Consider the following 22,769-nt stretch of genomic DNA (forward strand, 5'->3'; position numbering starts at 1 on the left):
CATTCCACGAGGTTCTTTTTCCTGTCCTTTGGCCATCTTGCCCCTTCACCTTCCCCAGGTCGGGTCGACCCAGGTCAGTCCTGATTTGGTCATGCACTTTCCCGCGAAACCCAATGCTTTTGCTGGCTTCTGCATGCCTTGTGTGTGTGCCTCCAGGATGTGGGCTGGAACGCCTGAGTCCAATAGACATCCTGGGTGCCAGAGAGTCTGGAGTGCCATGAATGACTGGGACCACGGTGGCCTGTGACTGGTACACGTATGGAGCGTGTGTGTGTGTGTGTGTATTTGTATTTGTATTTGTATTTAGTTTATTTATAAAGCGCAGCCAGGCCCGGGGGCATAAGGGCGCGTAAATGAGGAGCTAGTTACAAAGGAGCAATTAAATGAGTTACGTTACAGTTACAATTACAGGAAGGTTACAGTTACATAAATGTGCAATCGCAACAATACAGTAAGCCAAGTTCCAAAATAGTTACAGGTAGGAGCTGGCATAGTACGCAAGTGCATATACCAAGTGATTGGCCATGTCCAATAGGTTAAGGTTTAAGCTGTCATGAGTCCATGTTATGGAGCCAACACTTCGTGCTATGTTTGAATCGGTTAAATGAAGGTTCTGCACGTAGATGTGGGGGGGGATGGTGTTCCATAGTTTAGATGCTTGTACCGGGAAGCTAGCTCCACCCGAGTTGTGGAGTTTAAATTTCAAAATGGTTAAGGTGTTAGTTTGGGCTGCTCTAAGAGGTCTCGAGGCGGAGTGTGGTGTGAAATGGTTAGTGAGGTATGCTGGAGCAAGGTTAGCCCTAACTTTGTGTGTGAGGGCAAGCGTTTTCAGGGATATTCTATGCTTGACTGGGAGCCAACGTAGGTTACGTCTGGTCTCAGATATGTGTGCTTTTTTGGGGATGTTAAGGGCAGCTCTGATTGCATTGTTTTGGACTACTTGTAATTTATTGATATTTTTGTAGCTGGTGCCCAAGTAAAGGGCGTTGCAGTAGTCTATTTTGGAGAGGACTAGAGCTCTCGCGAGAGTGATACAGTTGGGTGCGGATATGAATGGTCTACATGCAGTAATAAGCTTGCAGGTGTAAGCAGCTGATGACGCTACTGCGTTAGTTTGTTTAGAGAGGGATAAGGTAGCATCGATGTAAATACCAAGAGTTTTAGTGTTATTAGAGACTGAAATGAGGTTGCCATCTATGGTAAAGGCTTTGAATAAAGGATTGAGATTTTTAAGTTTGGCATGAGTGCCCAGGATGATCAACTCAGTTTTATCGTCATTGAGACACAGGCCATGGTGTGCCATCCATGCTTGTATGACGGAGTAGATTTCGTTGAGGGTTATGCTGTCTATTCCGTAGTCACCCGTGATAGGAAAGAGTATCTGGGTGTCGTCTGCATAGTTGGTATACGTAACACCCAGATAGTCTAGGATATCGAAGAGGGGTTTCGTGAATATGTTATAAAGTGTCGGGGACACGCAGGAGCCTTGCGGGACACCACAAGGTACTGGAGCCGGCTCGGCGGAATCTGTGGGAGAGAAGACCCTCATGGTTCTGTTCGCCAGGAAGGAGCCGATCCATGTCGTGGCTGCATCTGAGAAGTGGGCTGCAGATTTCAGGTGTTGACAGAGTGTTTGATGGTTAACCAAATCAAACGCTGCTGACAGGTCAAGCAACAAAAGGAGTGCTAGTTTGCCATGGTCTTTCAAGGTTTGGATCTGGGTAGTGAGGTCAATAAGTGCGGTTTCCGTACCGTGTCTTGGTCGGAAGCCTCATTGCCTGAGCCCTAGGAGATTATTAGCTTCTAGATAATCCTGTATTTGTAGGTAGGCTGCTCTGTCCAGTATTTTTAATAGGAATGGTACCGTCGTTATTGGTCTGTAGTTAGACGGGTTGGCTGGGTCAAGCGTGGGTTTTTTGAGGAGTGGAATGACACAGGCGTCTTTAAGATTGTCAGGGACTATTCCGGATTTGAAAGATGCATTTATGAAATTGGTGATGAATGGCGCCAGATCGTGTGCAGCTGCTTTAACAGGGCAGGCATCCTCTTGGCAGTTTGAAGGTTTTAGTTTCATGATGATGTTTTCTACTTCCCATGTTGAAAGGGGTGAGAAGCTGAAAGGTTTACAAGTTGACTGGAAGGTTGGAGGTATGTTAAGAAGTTGTTTGTGGTTGGGGTCAGCAGATAGCAGGGATTTTTTTGAGGTAATTTTGGATTGTAGGCGAGCTATTTTATCTAATAAGGCTTTCTGGATGTTGCTACACCATAGTGCGTCAGTAATACCTTTGTCACTCGGGGCAATAGGTGATTCTAATTCTTTGAGTATTTTGAAAAGTTCTTTAGTGTTGGATTCTGCTTGTGTAATCCTTTTGTTATGAGTCTTTTTTGGCGAGGAGTATGGCTTCTTTGTAGCTAGAGGATACTAGGGTTAGTTCAGCTTTGTTAGGAGCTGTGGGGTATTTTTTCCAAAGTGCCTTTGCGGTTCTTTTGGTTTTACGTAGTTCTCTTAACTGTGGCGTGAACCATGTGTTAAGGTGACGCTGTGGTTTCGGTTTCCGCAGTTTTAGCGGGGCAATGGAATCCAGGGCTTTAAGTATAGCCTGGTTGTAAGTGTCCACTAGAGCTGTTGGGTCTGCATCTGAATCAATATTATTCAGAATAGGGAGTAGTATAGGTAGGAGTTTGTCGGGAGTAATGTCTTTCTTGTTTCGCGTGCGGATGGCAGGGGCGATGATGGGCGCTGAGTGAGTGGTGTTAGCTTTGATAGCAAAGATTAGTTTGTGGTGGTCAGACCAGATGCATGGGTCATTAGATAGGAGGTCAATAGAGCAGTTGCTGTGTGAGAGCCAGTCTAGGGTTCTACCTTTGATATGGATGGGTTCGTGGATAATGTGCGTGTGACCCAGATCAGATAGGGAATTAGCTAAGTCAAGGGCGTTGGTGTCTTTGGGATCGTTGAAACCGAGGTTAAAGTCCCCAAGTAGGATGGTTTGCGAGTTGGGTTTGGTGTTTATAGATATAAGTGATGCAATGTCCTCAGTGAAAGAGGAGATGGGTCCTGGTGGTCGATAAATGAGGTGCACGGTGGCTGTGTGGTTGGGTGAGAGGGGTAGCTTAATTGACAGGGATTCGGCAGACGGGATTTGCGCATCTTGGATGATTTTGATGTCGAATGTATTTCTATATATGAAGGTAAGTCCGCCTCCCTTTGTTTGAGTGGTGTTTCTGTCAGATCTTATAATGGCATAATCGTTGGGTATTGCGAGGGCCAGAGATGGTCCAGATGCGGCATTCAGCCAGGTTTCCGTGACTGCAAGGACATCAAGGTTTTCATAGGTTATAAAGTCAGCAATGTCGAGAGCATGGGCAGGAAGAGACCTGGCATTCACAAGTGCTGCTTTGATGAGTTTATCTTTTTTGAGGTTTTTTTCAGATGTTGGCGGTGGATTATGGGCGAGATTATTGGCGTCAAAGGGGGGAGCAGCGTGATTATGGGCAAGATGCGAGTGTGTGTGTGTGTGTGTGTGTGTGTGTGTGTGTGTGTGTGTGTACGTGTACAGATCTCCCATTCGCCAGGGGCCCCTTTTATGCACGAGTGGCCCCTAGGGTCCCTCTCCTTGCCACTGCTAGTGCCAACTAGCGACTCCATCCTGCATTCTGAAACTGCCTCTGCCTTCAAGTGGAGGTCCTCCCTGAGTAGTGGGAACTTGTTCTTCAGCGCCTGTATTGCTCGCCCAGAGTGCACGGACAGTCATTAATCACCAGTGCAATTACGGAACCAATACTTTAAACGCAGGTAGACGCAATAACTTGCAACCACACACACTCTTAGAAAATAATGAGCACTTATACGGCTATTTATTCAAAGCTTGGAAGAAACAAGTTGTAACATAGAAATAAATCACAGAAGAAACAGAGTTCAAAAGAAAATACATCACTGTGGGTGTACCTGGATCCCTCATCTCGCCAGAAGCGGCTGGAAGACCCCAATGACAGCCAGACTTAGAGCACAACAGCCCACAGGTATGCCGGACGAAACCGTCCTCCTTCCGGCTGAGGTCTCACCTGACCGCTAAGGGGTTCCGCATATATGCACTCCTCAAAAAGGGGTGGCAATTTCTCGAACCTTCTGGCAACGCACTTGCGCATTGATGAGCAGCTGTTGGTTGTCAGCTGGGTCAACCGACAGTAACCTCAAGGCGCAAAGTGCTTCCCTCCTCTAAAAACAAGCACCACGGAAAACAATCCCGTAACTCATAAGAAGACGTAACAAAGCTAGCTTTCCCAGCAGAAATGTCCTTAACTGCATACCAGGTTTGGAAAGCATGTTTTCTTCAGCATCGTGAATCTAGCTCTCAGCAAAATGAGTACAGCTTTTCACTGCGGCATGAAGTAAATATCCATCATAGCTCTGAGTGCTCCCAGAATACACTTCGCACCAGCGCCATGTTTTAGCTCAAGCATAACATCGCCTCATCCACCTTCCCGAGCTGCTAGAGACCCCAGAAGAGACCCTATTTTGCCCATTGGAAAGACCGCGTGTGTTTGCATTGCATGTACTATTGAGTACAAGGATCCTCTCTTCTTAGGGCTTGGACTGCCTCTTAGGTGTGTTATCGGTGTCAAAGGGGCCTAAAGACTATCTGCACTGCCTGTTTCCTTCCCATCTAGTTTGTCAACATATTTTGTGCATTTAACCCCTTTAGACCTCAATGGTCTTGTATATACATTGTATTGATAGTGTTGTGTTACTGTGATTCTTCTGCTATGGTCTATGTTACAAAGGCCTTGTAATAAATGTGTCTATATTTTTAATATAACACCTCTCTGGAGTAATTTGCAAGTGTCCTTGCTGTGTGTGCTCATTGAGGTCCTTCAGTCACCCTCACCCCTCCTGAGACCTAGTCTTGACCGCCTGCCATAGCTACCCTGATTGGTCTGGCTTGTCCAGAGGTTACCCTGTTCCAAGAAACTAGGCTGGCCTTCTGAACCTCTGCCCCTCCTGGTCAGAGTTCAGAAATCCATCTTAACAGTGGCATCCGCATAGCACTGAAAGTTGGGGCAGAGAGCGACAATGTGGTGGGCAAGATGTGCCAGGTATTGGTTGAACAGCCAAGGAGAGAGGTTAGACCCCTGGGGAACACCACAGGTAGATATAGAGGAGTGGACGGACCCAAGCTGGACCTGGGAGGGTCGATCGGAGAGGAAGGAGATCAGCCAAGCCAGGGCCTGGTCGGTGATACCCAGGTTATCACATAGACGGTTGAGCAGGATGGCATGGTTGACTGTGTCAAAGGCAGAAGAGAGATTGGGTAAGATGAGGACATGGGGTGCTGGAATCAAGGTTGGAGAGCAGGTCTTTACAGATGTTCAAGAGAGCAGTTTCCGTGCTTCTGGCAGCTCTGACCCCAGACTGATGGTCATGGAGACAACCAACAGATTCACTGTGAAGGTTAGATCAACAGTAGGGGGGCTGTTCTGCCGTATAACATTTTTGGGGCCTATTATATGACTTAAGTAGGCCTGGGTTATTTTTATTATGTCAGAAAAGGTACACAAACACTATAAATGTGTGAATGTACCAGAGGAAGTTTTCAGACACAAATAGATAGTAATTTTACAGCTTTTGTAATTTATTTTGCTGCTGGATGCAATTGGTAATACTGCATCAGTAGTTTTAAAATAAAATAAGAAAAGGAAAATAACATTTGTTGAAGGAACACATTCAGAAAATGCACAAAGAGTTCATTTAAAAAATACAGAGTTTTTTAAGGAGAATAATTATTAATCTTGATTTTTCCTTACTTTTTACTATGACAAGGTAAATTTTCAAAACATGCCAAAGTAGTGTTTAAGAAAGAACACTGTGAAACCACCACCTTAGTGACAAGTGATTAGCATGTAGTCTATACATGACATCCAAGACACAAGCACTTTATGAGAGAGCTCTTGGGTAGGTGTAGCCAGGCTAGAGGGTGACCTAACAAGTGGTCGACGTCTAGATATTGATCTACAAAGAAGTAGGGACCAGAAGGAATTTAGTGGTGCTGGTCGATGAGACGTTTCGGCTGGATGCCTTCATCTTGGGCCTGGGGTAGGTCTCCCAGTGTGAAGGTTAAGCTGGGAGATGGCCAGCGTTTCCAGGAGTTTGCCCAGGAAAGGAGTGATAGAGTTTGGACAATAGTTAGCTGGGCAGGAAGGGTCGGCAAAGGTTTTCTTAAGAAGAGGTTGCACAAGGGAGTGCATCAGGGTGGAGATGAAGACTCCAGTGGCGAAGGAGTGGTTGCAGAAATCAGCCAGGAGCCAGGGTGTCAATGTGGTCCTTAATGGTTTTGGAGGAACAGGGGTGTCATGATGCCTACCCCTGAGGACCCAGACCAAGTCCAGCAACCCCGGAAGCAGGCATCAAGTTACCCCAAGCAAGCCCAACAACCCCCACTAGGGGCTATTTGGGTGCAGTCCTGGCGCCACAGGCGCCAGGCTCATATGGAGAGTCAGTCCTGGCGCCATAGGCGCCAGGCTCATGGATTAACTTACCTAATGCAGACCATGCATCAAGAGCTCCAAGCCAAACAAGGCTTGGAAGGGACTATTTTACCTAGGGACTATTTTTTTACTCTGGTGGTGCTGGGGAGGAATACTTACCTGGGACTACTTTGGAGGCTATTTAAACCACGCCCGAAGAGCAGCACATGCTTCGCGTTATTCTGCATCCAGCAGCGTAACGCTCACCGTGCCCGCAAGTCTGCATCCAGTCTTCTGCCACGCCCGCCTCGAGTTTGGAGCTCCTAGAAAAAGGGAGCAAGAAGGAGAAAAGGTTAGAACAAGAGCAATACCTTTGTCCTTACCTGAATTCCCGATCCATCGTGCCTTCGAGCTGGAAGAAAGAAGTTATTTTATGCGCGTCGCCTCACCTGCTGCAGCGCCGCGCTGAACTCACCGGCCTTCGCAGCATCTTCACATTTCACCGCATCCTCCTGCATGTTACCGCCGCACTCCGGCACCTAAGGAGAAGACAAGAACAGCAAGGTGAGCCAAGGGAATACACAGAGGAATACCCCCCATAGACTTACCTGATTTTACCACCGGGGGTATTATTCTTCTTCACGGGTCGGCGCAGCTTCCACTGCATCCTAGCCGAACCCCGGCCCGTAAGGGGAAACAAAAGGACAGTAAAGGTGAAACTAGGGACTAACAAGGGGAACCCTCCTCACCACAAAAGACTTACCTGATTTTACCGCCGGAGGCTTTATTCCCCGAGACTTCATACTTTCTCTGAGCGCCTGAATAAGGGAGAAAGCAACAGGTTACATATGGACATTATTTTATCGAACTGTGTTGGATAATAGAAATCCTTACCAGAACATTACCGGTTGCCACGAGGAACTCTTCAATAGGGTCAAGCTGCAACCTGCAAGGAATCGGACAAGAGTGAAAGTCAGGCATTTGAACTCTTACGAACTACATACTTACGCCGTCTTGCCGGGAATATCGGAGTCGATATTGTCCTGGAACTCACCAATTCCTTTGAGCCAGTGAAGCAACTGGTTATCTACGCGCCCCTGTGCTCAATGTAGGATGGAGAGCTCATCTTTTCAAATCATCAGGTGAGACTATAAGAGGGAACATCCAAGGTGATCACTGGGGAGAACAGCGGGGTGGGGGGATTTACACTCAACTCCACGGGTGGTTAATTCCCTTTCTCCACTTGCAGAAGAATATTCCTACGGGCCAAGCAAACGAAGCTAAGTGGGCCAGTTCAGTCCGCCATCTCGGCCCTACGCGTCACATTGGGGGGGACTGCAGCAGTGCAGCCCAGATCGACGCCTCTGTGGGAGCCAGGTGAGCGTAACAAGGGGTGAACATGTTTTGACGAGACTTTCATAGATCGTACTTGTCTAGAAACCTTGTCAGAGGAGAACGGGGGAAAGACAGAGAAGGAGGGAGGAGAGGTGGCCGAAGAAGTTCCAGAGGAAGAGCAGGGAGTAGAGGGAGGAGGGGAAAAGGAAGAGAGAGCGGACCAGATGTCTTGAGTTTTAGAGATGAAATGAGAAGCCAGGGCCGAGCGGAGGGCCTGGGAGGGGATAGGAGAGGTAGAGACTGCAGCAGTATTGGCCAGCTCCTTGCAGATTTTAAAGAGTTCGGCTGAGTTTTTAGATGCCGCGGAGACACAGGCTTGAATGTGGGCTCTCTTCGTGGGGTGGACAGAGAGCCAGTGTTGCCTTTGGATCAGGGAGCAGGCGGCAGGCCAGTTTGTCAGAGGATGTACTGGAAGCCCGCCATTTCCTCTTGGCCACCCTGCACTTGCGTTTAAGGGTGACGAGGCCTGAGTCGTACCAAGAGTTGCACTTGGCTTTGGGGTTCAAGCGGATCCTCATGACAGGGGCAAGAACATCGAGAGTATCAGATATAGCAGAGTGGAACATGGAAAGGGCTGTGTCAGGATGTGGGTCAGCCCGAGGAGGAGGAGGAGGGGGTGAGAATGTGGGGGCACAGGCCTCAACTGACCCGCTTCATGGGTAGGATAACAAAGAAGGTAGGTGGCAGTGCTGGAGTTGGCTTGGCCTGAGGGGTAGAGAGGGTGAGATGGGGGGGGGGGGAAGGCTTTCTCCAGGTCTGAAGAGATCAGAACATCCAGAGTGTGCCCTACAGAGTGAGTCGGGCCAGAGGGGAGAATAGAGAAAGAGAGAGAGATTTGCATAGGTCACGAAAGAGTCCAGTGGAAGGACAGGAAGCATCCATGTGGATGTTGAAGTCTCCAAGAAGGAGGAGTTGTTGAGTGGTTGGGACCAGGAGGGTAGAGGAGTAGGCCTGCATAGGAATGATTGAGGTAGAAATCACTCAGGGAAGATCAGGGCTACAGCCCCTCCGGAACGGTTGGATCTGGGCGCAGAGAGGCTCTTGTAGCCATCAGGGAGGAGAGTGTTGACAGAGCTGGCCATGAACCATGTCTCTGTGAGACAGAGGACATCGAGGTCAAGTTCCTCCAGGAGGGGGCAGATATCGGAGGAGTGTTTGACAGCTGAGCGAGCGTTTAGAGTGGTAATATGGAGAGGATTGCCATCCTTGAAAGACACTCTGGGAGGGGTACAAATTAGAGGTATGCCCTGCAGAGGTGTAGAAGCAACCCAAGGCGGGTCAGAAGAGGAAGGAGGTGAGGGCAAGGTAGCCAAGGAGGGAGACAGCAGGGGGTCTGCAAGGAAACCGTTGAGGGAAGAGCGTGAACAGCAGGAAAAGTAAGGAAATTGATGAGGCGGAGGAAGCATCTATCAAAGAGTAGAAGGTTGGTTTGAGGGCCTTGGACCAAGACGGTACCATTCAAGCAAGCATTAATGATGACCTTAGAGGATTGGCAGAAGGCCAGGAGGGCTTCCCACCGGGTGCCACCATTAATGGGAGAGGAAGAGAATGGAGAGAGCACAGAGACCATATGTAGAGTCCATAGGTCTGACGAGGGAACGACAAAGAGGATGTCGGTGAAAGTTTTCTTAGAGAAGGCCCCTGGTGTAGGTGTCGGCGATAGGAGGGCCTGGGTTGGAGTCCAGGATGTCCTTTTTAAAACTTCTTCCTACCAGATTTGGAGAGCAGGATAGTCAATGGAGAAGCAGTTAGAAAAAATAGGACAGACAGAGCGCACCATAGAGTAGGTGAGGAGAAGAGAGAAGGAGGGGGCGTGGGAAGGGGTAGGGGAGAACACTAGGGAAGGGCACGGGGCAGGGTGCAAGCAGACAAGACAGAGGGAGACGAGACAAGTAGACAATTGGACAAGATGACAGGCACTTAGTGGTAGAAAGGTTCACTAGATGAGTGCTTTGCTAGGAGGCAAAGTCACAGAACGGCACTACAATGCAGTTTAAAACAGGAGAAAATACACCTAAGTTTGAGAGTCTGCTATATGGACAGGTATTGCAGGGTAGAGTGATGTTATACCTAACCCGGCCACTCTTACCTTCCTTAGTCGCTGCTGGTTGACGGCTGGCCACTGATTTCCCCTGCCGCCCTTTGCCTTGGGACCCTTAGCCACAGGGACTGCTGGGCAGAGGGCTGCCCTGGGAGATCAGATAAGAGCATTGAACCCACCAATCGCGGGAGGAGGGAGGGCTGTGAGGATGGAGGGGAATGGAAGGAGAGAGCATGGAAGGGGAATCGGCATTGTTGCTGAACACAAGGCCTCGGGGGCTCAGATACAAAATATGCCACCTGAATCAAGGAGGACCAGGAGGGTCAGTGACACGACAAGTACTCACCTAGGCAGGCAGGACCAAACCGGCAGCTAAACCTTTCTTGCACAGGGTCCCGCTCAGACAAGGGGCGATCGTTTGGGGGCTTCCGCGGGTCACACGACCGCAAAGCCAGGCAGTCAGACAGGTCTCCCAGTCAGCACCAGAGGAAATGCCACAAAGCATCAAATAAGGGGTTCTTCTAGTCCCCCTCCTCTACATCAGCCTCTGACCAGAAGAAACAATGGCAATTTGTTTCAGGTCCACAGCACCCCAGTTGGGGGCAGGCTGGCCCTGTACAGTCAGGCTTGGTGGGTGGAGTTCACGGACGCATGGGTCATCTCAGTGGTGTACTGGGGCTTCCAGCTACCTCTCCTCCACCCCCCTCTCTGCCCACCCTACCTCCCACAGATCAGCACACAATTACTCCTAGCAGAGATATGCTCCCTTGTAGAGAGCGAAGCAGTAGAGCAGGCCCCTGTCCCCCAACAAGGGTGGGCTTTTACTCCTGCATTATCGCTATCCCGAAGAACCAGGCAGGCCTTTGAGTGGTTGTGTATCTGTCTTCCCAGAATCTTTACCTACCCCTGCAGAACTTCAAGATGGTGACGCCAGTGCTCATTGCCGAGACACTGTGGGGGGTGGGGGGAATGGACATATTCCCTGGACCTGAAGGACGCGTATCTCCAAGTTCCTATTGTGCAGCCTCACTGGGACTTTCTCAGGTTCTGTGTCATGGGCCTGCATTTCCAGTACAAGGTTCTGCCCTCTGGTATAAATTCAGCTCTGAGAGTCTTCACGAGGCTTATGAATGCAGCAGTGGCTCTCCTCAGGTCAGAGGGGATGCACGTCTACCTGTACCTCGACAGCTGGCTAGTCGGGGGTTATTCTCCGGAGCAGGTTGGAGTCTCAACGGACAGGCTCATCTCCACCCTATTCGACCTGGGGTTTTCGATCAACTACCAAAAGTCTCAGCTCAACCCTACACTGGCGCTAGTGTTTCTTGGCCTGTTGTGGGCGACGCAGCAGCAGAGGGTTTTCCCCTCGGGGGTGGGGGGGGGGCAAGGTGACAGCAATTAGGTCTGGAGTCTCCCATTTCAGCAGCAGGTCAATCACCACAGCCTGGTCATATAAACACCTTCTTGGCGTACTAGCAGCATGTCTCCTGGCGGCCCCGTACACCAGGCTCTGCATGAGGAGGCTCCAGATGCATTTAGCAAATTCTTGGGATCAGGAATCGGGCCATCAGGGGCCCCGGTCTTCATCCCGCAACATCTGGACCCCGACCTCAGTTGGTGGCAACAGGAGGAGAACATTCTGGTGGGCAGACCGTTCCGTTCACCCCCCATAGAGTACATCATTACCACAAATTCCTCACTCCACGGGTGGAGAGCCACCCTGGGAACGCGCCCTGTGCATGGCCTCTGGATCCCAACTGACAGGCAGAATCACATCATCTGCTTGGAACTTATGGCTATTACTTTGGCCCTCAGGTCCTTTCTACCGACCATCAAGGGCAGGTCGGTGTGCATCCAGACAGACAACATGCCTGCAAGCACTATATCAACAAACGGGGGCCCCCCAGATCCCTGCAACTGTGCGTGTTGACCCTGGAGATTTGGGAATGGGCAATCAGCTAGGAAGTGTGGCTCTCAGCGATCCACTTCCGGGCGAGTACAACCTGCAACCTGTAAGCAGACCGGCTCAGTGGCCTGGCCGCCGACCATTGCGAGTGCCAGCTGAATGGGAGAGTACTCCAGGAAGTGTTCAGCAGATGGAGCCACCCAACAACAGACCTGTTTGCGACAGTACACAATCAGACGTGTCAGCAATTCGTGTCCTGGGGAGGAAGTCACTCACTAGGGGACGCACTCCAGATACCCTGGGGCAGGATGTGGGCATATGCATTCCCACCCACACCGCTCGTGCACAAGGTGGTGAGCAAGATCAGGAACTCACGGAACCTCAAGATAATCCTTGTGGCGCCTCGCTGGCCTGTGCGACCCTGGTTCTCAGACCTGCGACAGATGTCAATCCAGCTGAAGATGAAACCCGCCTCGGGATAGGCCTTCTACTAGCACAGCAAGGAGGTGCAATGATACACCCCTTTCCAGAGAGGCTAGCCCTAGCAGCCTGGTTCCTGAGCAGCTAACGCTCCCGCACCTTCAGTTGTCCAGCGACAATATAGAGATCATTCAAAGTGGCAGGTGCCAGGCAATGCGCAACCAGTACAACAGTAAATGGACGAGATTTTGCTTTTGGGCTAATCAAAATGGGCTGAACCCACTGACATGCCCCCTCGACCAAGTGTCAGGGAGAATTCTCTGTTAAGGCTAATTTCCCAAACCTAGTGAGTCCCCCAGCAGCTTTGATGGATTTTTGGGGTTTATTTTTTTTTCTCCTGCTAAGAGTTACTCTTTTTCTCCCACTCTTAGACATGATTTGAGATATCCTTTGACTTTGTAATGTGTTTTATTGGCTATGGTGTCTTTTACTCCATAGGGTTTCATGTAGTTTTTGGTAAGTGTGTTAAACAGCACCCTCAGTGCAGTAACACAGGGGTGTCATAGTGACCCCCAAACATAGACTCCATACCCTGCGACTGACTACTGTCTCCCAGGGCATGTAAAGTCACCATTGACTTTACTAGTCTTAAATTGGGAACAGAACCAGTACAAACCATCATATTGTGGAAGTACTGGTAGGGCTAATTAGATTGCCCCTGGGCCTGTTTTTCGAGGGGGCACTGTGCAGTCGAGTTTCTGGCTGGTGGCAGTGGTTACCACGCGAAATATTCCTTAAGAATATTTACTATGGGATTTTTCCATTCATTTTAAACGCACCACTTTTTGGTGCAATGTTAAAGATACCGCCGGGTTATTTATTTAATATTTATTCCCCGGTTGGGTCTTTTTGCCAGGACTCGGTTTTAAAATGGCGTTTGTGTTCGCCTCTGTAACTCCAACCCAAGTCGAGCCCTTTGTTCCACTTTTTGGCGGGCTTCTACACAGAAGCCTCCAAAAGTGGTGCCACTCTGTCTGGGTCTACAGGATGTGTGGGAGGGGGGGGGGGGGTTTAGGCACCCTGGACTGAGTTGCCTCGGCAACTCAAGTCGCACTCTTGTGTGATTGGCCCAGTGGTGAGCCGCCCGGCTCACCACTTAGCATGTTTGAGTGACAGCTAGGACTGATGAATGGGGGGTTTCTGCATAAAAGCAGGGCTTTGGGGACTGGAACTTCAGACGTCGCCACAGGACCAAAGAATCCGAAGAGGGAGAAGCTGAGCCGACCTGCAACGACGATGCCACCGGTGGAGCCCTGCTGAACCGCCTCACCACTTCTTCCGACAGAGGAGATCTTCATCCCGAAGAGTCTTCTTCCTTTGACTGGTGGGGATAACCAGCCTTTTCGCCTTCCCGGGTCATCTCGTGGCCGCCTTGCCTGTCTGTGCCAAGCACCCCAGCAACCGGGATACCACGTTTTACCACTACCGCAAATAAAAAGGTAGTACCTTTTAACCGGAGAACTCCGCGGCTGGTTTCTTCCCTGGCAGTGCAACGACCTTCAGCTCTCCTCCACGTCGAGATCTTCTCTTCCTATGGACGACGCCGCGACTTGCACTCGCTGCCAGGAACAACTGCCCCCGCTGGAGGATTCTCTCCACTTTCAAGGTACTGTGTCCGCCTGGCCTCCCTCGCAATGGTCTGTATGGGGTCTCTCTTAAATCCTCAACTTACCACTTGGGTTGGCCCTAGGCTGGCTAACTGAACTTTTCTGAGCTGAACTAATTCCTTTTTGAACTCCCTGCAAGACTTTTTAAGCCTTTTAAACTGTGATCTTGGGCGCATTGGTATTCTACCCTCTCTAAGAGGGAGCCTGGCCTCTGAACTTTTTGCTCACAAGTAGACTTTGACTTTCCTGCCTTGCTGGGTGATTCTAAAGTATTGTGTTGTGTGCTTTTCTAATTTCTGCCTTTTCCCTCCCTTTTTTGATAACTTATTGGAGTGCCATCTTAAGTTAAGCGCTCACCTCTGTCTGAAAATAAGTGGTGTTAACCAAGACTTGTCTAATAAGGAATAAGGGATGTATCTATATTAATAGTGACTGTGTTATGAACTTGCTTACAATAATAGTGCTGGAGTGTTTCCAAGTGCGTCTTTAAATAATTATATACTTTGATACCAAAGCTCTGGTCAGTGTTTGCTTGTGCTACTGTATTTTGGTACCTATCTTGTATACTCTATATGCTGTCTAACTCTTCTTGAGAGAAGTCTGGCTGCTCAGCCACAGCTACCAGGTAAATCTGGGTGGTACAGACTGCTACCAATTGGGTTTACTGCAAACACCTGTACTCTTAAGCCTTTTGTAGTGGTCCCTGAGGGAACTGCACAGGTTTCTGCCTAACACCAAGTCTTATCATTCTCGGCTTATCTCACCATGTCTGGTGGCCATGTTGTTGCCTGCAGAATGTACCTGCCCGCTATCGGTGCGTATACAAACTCGGACTCTCTTATCCTGTCTTCAGCCAATCCCGTAGTAAAGAAACACCTGACTGGGTTGACGAGGCTGTACCCTCCGGCCAAACCCCTGCATCCCGTTTGGGATCTTAACGTGGTGCAAAGTGCTGAATCGGATTATGTCGTACCATTTTCAGTGCAAGGTATTTTCAGCTGGCACTCGCAATGGTCGGCGGCCAGGCGACTGAGCCGGTGGTCTTACAGGTTGCAGGTTTTACTCTCCCGGAAGTGGGTCGCTGAGAGCCACACTTCCTAGCTGATTGCCCATTCCCAGATCTCCAGGGATCTTTCAGTGCAAGATACTGTCCTTCAGCCTGGACCCGGCTCGTCATATTTTTATGAAGTTGATGAATGATTGGAGGACCATCATCTGTACCCTTATTTGGACAATTGGCTGGTGATGGCGGGCTCGCCAAGAGGGCGGTGCACTCCTGCCAGAGATTGGCAGATATCCTTCATCAGCTGGGGTTCTCCCTCAACCAGAATAAGTCACAATTGTGCCCATCCCAGGACCTGGTCTTCCTAGGGGTGCATTGGAACATGACGGTTCATCGCGAGAGGCTTGTGTCCCTCTGCAAGGCGTTGGGGCACTTTCTGATCAACTTGACCACCTCTGCTTGGTGGTGCCAGAACCTTCTTGGCCCGGTGGGTGCCTCCAGCTCCACCTGGTGGCCAATTGGGATCAGGAGAAGGGGGTCTCAGTCGGACAGGATCCCATTACCACCGCTCCTACTGCCCGATCCTCGCTGGTGGCCGGTAGATGTGCAGGTTTCAGTGGGAGCCCCCTTCACCCGGCCGGAGCCTACCCTGGTAGTGACAACAGACTCCTCCCTTTCAGGCTGGGGGAGCTACGTGATTCATGGAGCATGGTCCTAGACAGAAGCCCGAAATTGCATTTCAATTTGCACGAGCTCCGTGCAGTGGGCCTGGCCCTGAAGACGTTTCTGCCCCTCATCAGGGATAGGTCTGTTCTGGTCTGGACGAACAACTCTACTACAATGTTTTACCTGAACAAGGTTTTGTATTTCTGCTGTCCACCTCCTGGGGGACAGCAATGCAGAAGCAGACCAACTGAGGCATCTGGCGTTCAACACCTATGAGTGGGTCATAATTGCACACCAACTTCTTGTTGCCCCTGTTGGAAGTGTTGGGGGTTCGCGGACCTGGACTTGTTCGCATCTATGCAGAATGCCAAGTACCTTCAATTCGCTTCATGGTCAGGGGTCCCTAAGCGACGCCTTCCCTATCTGTTGGCACGCCTTCCAGATGCATTTCCGCCCACCCCTCTGCTCCAGCGGACTCTGCAAGTTCCGGTCTTTGATGGGTTGCAGCCTCATACTGGTAGCCACCCCCTGGCCCTCGAGACCTTGGTTTTCAGATCTGCTGCAGTTGTGCTCCCAGGGTCCCGTCTGCCTTCTGATCTCCAGCAGAGGCTTCCTGACGCACCATGGCGTGGCTGTGGAACATCCGGACCCGGCCAAGCTGACGCTACGGCCTTTGTTCCTGACCTATCTGTGGCTTCAGCATGCTCAATTTTTGGGTGACAACTGGGACATCATTCAGGAAGCCCTCGACTTGCTCCCAACATAAGAGCAAATGGACTAGGTTCTGCCATTGGGCTTGTGACAAAGGTATGTACCCCTTCACCTGTCCTCTAGATGACGTACTAACTTTTTCAGCACACCTGGCTCACTCTGGAGTTTAGGTGGATACTTGCTGCACTTATTTGGCAGCCTTTGGGGCTTACAAGAATTCCCCTGAGCATGTTTTCGGCATCCAACCCAGTGGTTAAGGCCCACCTTAAGGGGTTGTTTAGGCTTTTTCCTCCGGTTCATAGGCCATGCCCGGTCTGGGACCTCAGTGTTGTTCTTGCAGCTTTAAGGCGCAAGTCTTTCAAACCGATGGCCTCCATGGACATCTCCTTGGTGACACTAAAGACTGTTATACTGGTGGCTCTCACCTCTGCATGCAGTTAGTCACTGTAGGCGTTGTCTTCGTGTGAGCCCTTCACCGCGTTTCACAACAAGATCATCTTGTACACTCACATGAACCTCTTGCCCAAGGTGCTCTCTCCATGCCATCTGAATCAAGAAATCAACCTGCCAGTGGTCTTCCCTAACCCGCAGTCAGAGGCAGAAAGGGCCCTCCATTCCTTGGACCTCAAGAGGGTCCTCAAGTTTTCTCTCCCGGATGAAATCCTTCAGGAAGTCTGAGGCATGGTTTGTGACTTTTGCGGCCCTCTTCACCCCGCTCTCAGACTTCCAAAGTTTTGTTCGACCATTGAATGGTTCAGGCCATTTGGGAGGCATACACGGCCATGGGTAAACCTGTTCCTGAGGGGATTCATGCTCATGTGGTCAGAGCCTAGGCCACGTCCGCGTTTCAGAAACACGCTTCTTGCGATGACCTCAGCAAGATAGCTACTTGGGCCACTCCGTCGGCCTTCTGTAAGCCCTACTCACTGGACGCCAGAACCAGGCGCGATGCAGAGCTTGGTCAGGCGGTTCTGAAGAACCTTTTTGCTTCGTCCTAGATATGAGGCAGGGTTTCACAGCTGCACCCTATGTTCTTGTTCGGTGGAATCACCCGCAAGGATGGAGGAAAGGGGACGGGACATGAGAGTAATTAAAGTTACTTACCGTAGTGACTAGAGTACTTATAGTCCATAATCCCCTTTCCTCTATACGTCCCACCCGCCTTCCCCTGCTATTAACCTTCCCCTGCTAGTATGCCAGAGGCTAATATGTACTAAGAGTAGCTAGATATCAAACAAAGCATCCGATGTGTTCAAAACGGGACTGAGGTGAGGCACCAGAGGGCGAGGCCTCGGTGGGGTGTTCCCACGCCCGAGGCCATGCCCCTGCACACACTATACTAAATTTAAAGGGGAAACTCAATTTTTCGCTGCCAAAGATTTCGGTACTGTCCCCATGTTGGCGGACACCCACAAGAATGGAGAAAAGGGGACTATTAGTACTCTAGTCACTACAGTAAGTAACTTTAATTTTCTCATTAAAATCTGCCCTTGCAGAAAAGTGGGAGCAATTCCGTCAGAAAATTATGAATGGAACAGTCTATGGAAGCGCTGATGGCATTTTTGCCTACTTTACAAGGGCAGACTGTCCTGATCATGACACAGTACAGTGGTCATGCATTTATTTTATTAATTTCATTTTAATTTTACATTTATAGTAATGCACAAAGCCCTGGGGCATCTCATAGTACACACGGTGCAAGACTATGCAAAGGGTGACCAGCATAAAGGTATATCTTGAAAACACACTCCGGAAAAGCCACGCCTCATGGTACAGGGGCTAATTCCGGCAAGTAAGCAAAATAAATGACAAAATAAGTAAGAATGCAGATTCTGGCAAAGCCTCTGCTTGTGGTGCTGGGGGCTACCTCCTGTATATAAGCAAACATGCATGACGAGCAAAGAGACAAAGTATGGTTGTTGCAAGTATGTTACAGGTTTAGCATTGCATTAAGAGAAAAAGGTAATATGCGTTAAGTAGGTTACAGTTGCAGCTAATGTCCATTTACAGCAAAATGCTGCTAAAGTCAAGGTATGTGAATTGCAAGTAGGAAACCGGGCCTTCATTATCTAGGCGTCTAGGCGCTAGATACAGAAGTGCTACATACAGCTAAATAGATGCAGGAACATGTGTATGGGTTACGGTGCGAGTGCACAGGAGGGAAAATCCTTGTCTCCTAGAGCAGGGGGCTAATTGACATGTGCATGCAAGCTAAATAGGTGAAACAATTGGTAAAAATATTATTACGCTCCCGAAGTTCAAAGAATCCTCATAGATGTTATTAGAGGGTGAAGAGCATGGGAGCAATCCGCTGTGTCTATAAATGCCGGCAGGATGGTTCAAGTGGAGGGCAGGGTATACGTTTGTGAGTTCTGTGAGCAGAAGCATGGTAATACAGTAGAGAAAGGTTGAAATCTTATTGCATCCACAACAGCCTGCTAGACCGTACTGGATGTTTGAAAGGATGCCAGCGATTGAGAGCAGGCAACGGTCTGTTAAGAAACTGAATGTTGTAAATAGAAAAGCAAATAAGCGAGGTAAGCAGACAGAACACGAATGCCGTTAGCCACACTTATCTGGGTGACTTTGCTCATTGGTGTGTAGCGCTTTAGCTGGAACATGGCAGTATACGCAGAGATAGTTATGTTAAGGTGTTAAGGGATCAGTTAGTTGAGGGGGGGGGTGTTGAACGTCACACAGGCCACAGCCGAACAGGCCAGACAGGAAAACAAAGGCCTTGTGAGTGGGCCGGCTCTGCTTGCCTGTTCCTGAAGATTGGGCCAGATGTAGTAAGCAACCAATACACAACGAAAAGGGAAAGTATTGGAATGCAGCATTTCTGATGCTGGGGCTTGTTAATATTGCAGCAGCCATTATTAAGAGCCTCAGTTAGCATTGATTCTGCCCAGCAGGGCTTCCCATAAGAACAGCAGATGGTATAGAGGGGGTGCAAGCTATCGGCAGCATACATTGTGATGGTGGTAGAATGCAGTGGGAGTCTGCAATATGTGGCGATCCTACATTTTCAGCAGGCCCAACATGAAAATGCTACATCTTCAGCAGGCCAGACAAGAAATTGCTACATCAATGAGGTGTTGTGGTACCTTCCTTTTGCAGGGAGGCAACAGAGCTCTGATTTTGGGCATTACAGAATGGGATCTTCTGGTCAGCAGTTCACTTAGCCAGAAATGAGAACATGACAGCGGACGCACTGGGCAGGCAACGCATGGTCTCCCAAGAGTGTGAGTTTGTCAACCAATTTTTTTGAATATCTTTGGCATCTGGGAAACCCTGCACGTGTTTCTGTTCATATCCAGTTCCAGCAGGAAGTCAGAGCTGTTCTGCTCCAGGGAATTTCCACTGAAAGGAGCCCTCGGGAATGCATTTGTGGTGGTCTGTATCTTTCCACTTTTATACGCTTTCCCGCTGATCCCAGTCATCCCGCAAGTCCTTGGGAGGTTCTGGACAACCAAGATTCTGATTGCTCCAGATTGGGCTAGAAGGTACCTGGGCCTTTTAGGTATGTCTATCTTCCCTACACATCGAGAGAGTCAACCTACTTCCACAGGCGGGCGGCCTGGTTCTACAGCTGGGCATTAAAACCCTGACCCTTTGCATCTGGCTGCTGAGAGATTAAGATGCAGCTTCTGGAATCTTGCTGAACATGTTATGGAGGTATTGCTGGCCAGTAGGCGCGCAACATAGGCTCTGTGCCATTACAGATGGAAGATAGTTTGCATCTGATGCAGAACGAAGGACGTGGATCCTTTCCTATGCACTAAATTTATGGTAATGTCTTTCCTTTTGCACTGTGCCCAGCTAGGGGTTACAGGTCAGGGATACTGAGCTGAGCCCTCCATCTTCAAGGGCACGCCCCAGGAAAGCTTCTACTTCTATCCTAACCCAATATCCATAAGGACTGACTAATTCTTTGCCCGACTCCTTTTGTGGTGCCGCCCTGAGATCTAAATTTACTACGATCTTGTGCCAATGGTTTACATTTGTACACATGGTTAGTTGAGTTCCTCACTAACTGCCCTTCTCAGTTGCAACTGGGTTCTTTCTCCTCCACCACCTCACTCTTCCTATGGTGTCCCCTAGGGCTATATCCTATCGCCATGTCTCTTCACTCTCCTCATTTCCAGTGTTATGCTGATGACACACAGCTTTCCTTCAAACTTCCCTCTACCACCTCTTCCTCCTCCGCTCTAATCCCTGACTGTCCACCATTCAGGCATAGTGTGCAGCTAGCGATCTCTGTCTTAATGCCAGTAGGACAGTTATCCTTCTCGTTGGGACACCTGCTCCCTCTTTTCCTCCTACCCTTTGGGCACCCTCTTTGGGCCCTCTACCCCCCACCAGTCCCCCATCCCGTGAGGCCAAAAACCTTGGGGGCATCTTCGATTCTGCTCTCCTTCACCCCTCACATCATGGATCTTACTAAGATGTTCCACTTCCTGCGCCACCTTCTCAGAGGCCTTCTTCCTTTCCTCACCTTCCCCCAGAATCTCAATGTCTCCAAAGCTCTGGTCCTCTCCAGGCAGAACTACAGCAACTGTCTTTATTAATCTCCCTCTTTCCTCCATGTGCCCCCTGCAGCTAACCCAGAATAGGCCTGCAAGACTTATTCTTGGCCTCATGCCCAGGGACTGTATCGCTCCAGCCCAAACATCTCTCTGATGGCTCCCGGTTGCTGCAAGGATCAAATTCAAGACCCTCTGCATCATCCACAAGGCCTTCTGGGGCCCGGCACCACGCGATCTCCAACTTTCTCTCCGCAAATACTCCAGGCCCTTCTTCCCTTTCAATACCAGCACCCTCCACCCCCACCGCACTGCTCTTGATGGCCCCTACTTGGTGGCTCTGCATCCCACCCTTGGGAGTCTCCTGCACTAGCATTTAGCCTGAGGTTCTCCACCTTGGCTCCCCTTAGCACTTTCCTCCCTGGCCCTCCACCAGCACTTGTCCACTCTGCTTCCCCCCATCTTCCCTCACATCTCTTGCACTTTCCTCACTGCACTTGCACATCCGAATGCCACAAGGCCTAGTAGGACCATGACTGTATTTTACTGTTTTGCCATTGCTATTATTTCCCCTGTTCCATTCCCATTTAGCCTTGTCGGGCTTTCAAACACAATTCTGAAATACTCAATAAAATAATCCTGGGCAGTACACCTTTAAAAGTAACCAGAGTGCAACCACAATGGACTATTTCAATGGGTTGCATTCTTCTGCAGATTGCTCATCAAATAGATAGCCATTCCAGTGTCAACTACTCGGAAACTTTTTCGACGGAGGGCATAGTGCGACTCGACCATTGATCCCTCTTGACTCGAGCATGCTACTCTGCTTTGAACTTGACATCGGCCATCATATATACTAGGTTACTAGGTCACTACGTCCCCATTCCTCAGTTGCTTTCTCTGCACGCTTTGCACGCTGCTTTTCAGAACACTTCTTGTGAGAGAAAATTAAAATTCAACAAGATTGTCAGATTCGATTGACTTTCATCGATGTCCGCTTCGGCTGCGCCTGTGTTCAGTCATTGCCCAGACGGCAACTCGAAGATGTCGATCCCTGACCCGCATGGTATCAGCGTGTGGTACCTCAGTAAAGATTATGGTGTCCAGGATTGTGGCTCGTGTCAACAGATGAACCCCAAGTCGGTGAGGGAGCGATCAACTAAATTTTCACTTCGACGCCCTCTGTCAAAATCCCCAGATCGTTAGATTGCCAGGTCCTCTGCGCAAGAGACAGGGTGCCACGGCTGAAAAAGGACTGGCATCAGAAAAAGGCGTAAAAACGGTCCCATTCTCAAAGCCATTACTTGTCCTAGTCTTCCCATAAAAAGAAGATATGCCATTGACTCAGGCATGACTCGGATCATTCGGAATAGCGTGGTAAGACCTGCCCGAATCCAGGTGTGTAAGGCAGAGTAGGGGGGTTTCAAGGAGCAAATGCTCCAAATGTTGATGACTGCTGCAGCTGGTACGACTCTGGTCTCAACGCTGCAGGCTCCCACGGCACTGGTTGCGCCCAGAGGTTCCTGTGCCAATTGAGGTTAAACGCCCTTGTGCTTGACCGCAACTACTAGGAAACCAGCCGTAGTGCCCTGAATCACCTGCGCCGTTAGGCCTGGTGGGAATGTAGACATTGGTGGTGTCGACAGACCATTGTTCCTTTGTCCCTGATTCTCGCTTGATATCTTTCTACCTGATGCTGTTCATTTTCGATGACGATGGGGACCAGGTGCCTTTTGGCTTTGAGCCTCTGGGCGAAGTGTCTGAGGCAGATTTTGCTGACTCTGCAGATGTGGTAGTCCTTGCCTAAGGGCTCCACAACACAAGTGTTTTGGACACATCTCCTGACCTAGACATGTAGTACAGTGCTCTTTATGGACACCCTAATGCTCTGTACTAAAGGACTGTTTAGAAGGTGGTTGAGACTTTGGGTCTGGGCACCCTGCGATTCCCCTGTCGGCCTATGACCTCACGGACA

At 49.6% G+C, this 22,769-nt stretch overlaps 1 protein-coding gene across 1 annotated transcript in view; it reads left to right on the top strand.

Moving 5' to 3' along the window:
- GTF2I (general transcription factor IIi) overlaps positions 1-22,769 on the top strand; it is a 2,618,156-nt gene that overhangs the window by 1,334,021 nt on the left and 1,261,366 nt on the right. The window lies entirely within an intron of this gene.

The sequence above is a fragment of the Ambystoma mexicanum genome, chromosome 9, assembly GCF_040938575.1.
Source record: "Ambystoma mexicanum isolate Mex_15411 chromosome 9, UKY_AmexF1_1, whole genome shotgun sequence".
Taxonomy (NCBI): domain Eukaryota; kingdom Metazoa; phylum Chordata; class Amphibia; order Caudata; family Ambystomatidae; genus Ambystoma; species Ambystoma mexicanum.